We start from the raw sequence: 1,504 nt of genomic DNA on the forward strand, positions 1-1,504 counted from the left end.
GGGGGGGGGGGGGGGGGGGGGGGGGGGGGGTCCAGGACCAGAGGAGGAGTGAGGAGCTGGTGTGAGAGCAACAACAGGGCTGGAGGGGCGGCAGCAGGGCCAGTCTGGGGCTGGGCCAGCATGAGGGGCTCAGTCGGGACCCTCACCTTTGTTGACAAGTCAGATGTGAGGGCGCAAGGACCCCCAGCCCTCCCCGGGGCCACCCACATGGGTGGTCCAGTGCCCGGGAAGTAGGGCTGGGTGGGTGGAAGGTCAACACAAGTGAGGGTGAGGTGGCTTCTGGGGGAGGGGAGAGTGAGGGGTTCTGCACTATGGGGAGGTTGGGATGGGGCAGGGAGGAATCTACACCCATGGGGGAGGAGGGCGGCTCTACCTCCTCAGTGGGGGACCAGGTGCCCACATTTCCTGGTGGGGGCGGGGGGGGGGTCTGCACTCACCATAGGCAGCTTCCCGGCCCATGTCACTCTGCATGAAGGAGATGACCCCGATGCCTGATGCCAGGAGGCCATTGCGGAACCAGGAGAGGAAGGCTACAGGAAGGGAGGGATGGGGGGAAGAAATCAGCATCAGCCCAAACCCTGCCCCAAACCCCATCTGCCCAGACGGTGTTATCCCACCGTGCCATCCCACCCCAAATCCCCACCTAGTCCTGGGGGCCCTCCACCTAACCTTATCCCCCCACCCAAGCTCTGTCTAGCTTCCATCCGTCTCTGAGCCCTCTCCCCCAACCCCACAGCACCGAAGATTCAAGACAGTCTGCAGAATCTAGGAACCAAAACTGCAAGACCGAAATCTGAGGACAGGCAGATCCCAGGAGGTCATCCTGGTCAACGTCCCACCCCCATCTATGCGTATCCCCGCTCCGGGACAAACTGTTCCCTCACTTCAGATCTCTCTTTCCAGTCTCCCCCTTCAGTTTTCCTCCAACGCCAACGATCAACTATCTGCTTGTGTCCTTCCTTGCTGTTATTTCCATCCATTCAAGTCCCTTGTGGAGTGCTGACGGGCTAGTCAGGGTTAGAAACCCCACACCCTTACCCCAGCCTCTACCTACCCTCTCCGCATGTGAGGCCCCTCCCCCCCGCAGCCTGGATCACCTGGCCCTCCAATCAGCCCCGAGCTTTTCTTTTATTGGTTGTTCCTCCCTCCAATCCGGAACTCGCCCCTTCTTCGGTGGGGATCCACACTCCCGCCTAATGCAGAGTGGTCGCCTCCAAGCTGAACTGGCTCCTCCAACGCGGACCCCTCCAGTAGGCAACTCCCCCGCCCTTAACCCTCTCTGGACGCCTCTCTCGCCCAGGCAGTACAATTTTATAAGGCTGCCTGTCCTAGCCCGAGCAACCTCTCCAATTCCTACTGCACCCCACTAACCGGACACACCGTCCCATCCGCAAGCCCTTCTTTGCGGACAGACTGCGCTCTTGCAGCAAGCGCTTCCCTGCGCTTACACGAAGCCCTTCTCGCTCCGGAGCCCCGGCCCTGTTTCCAGCAGGAGCCCCTCCCC

At 61.5% G+C, this 1,504-nt stretch overlaps 1 protein-coding gene across 1 annotated transcript in view; it reads right to left on the reverse strand.

The window, feature by feature from the left end:
* Positions 1–1,504, reverse strand: part of TMEM160 (transmembrane protein 160) — a 3,529-nt gene that overhangs the window by 593 nt on the left and 1,432 nt on the right. The gene's annotated exons all lie outside the window — the stretch shown is intronic.

Source organism: Ursus maritimus, unplaced genomic scaffold, assembly GCF_017311325.1.
Source record: "Ursus maritimus isolate PB19 unplaced genomic scaffold, ASM1731132v1 scaffold_19, whole genome shotgun sequence".
Classification (NCBI taxonomy): domain Eukaryota; kingdom Metazoa; phylum Chordata; class Mammalia; order Carnivora; family Ursidae; genus Ursus; species Ursus maritimus.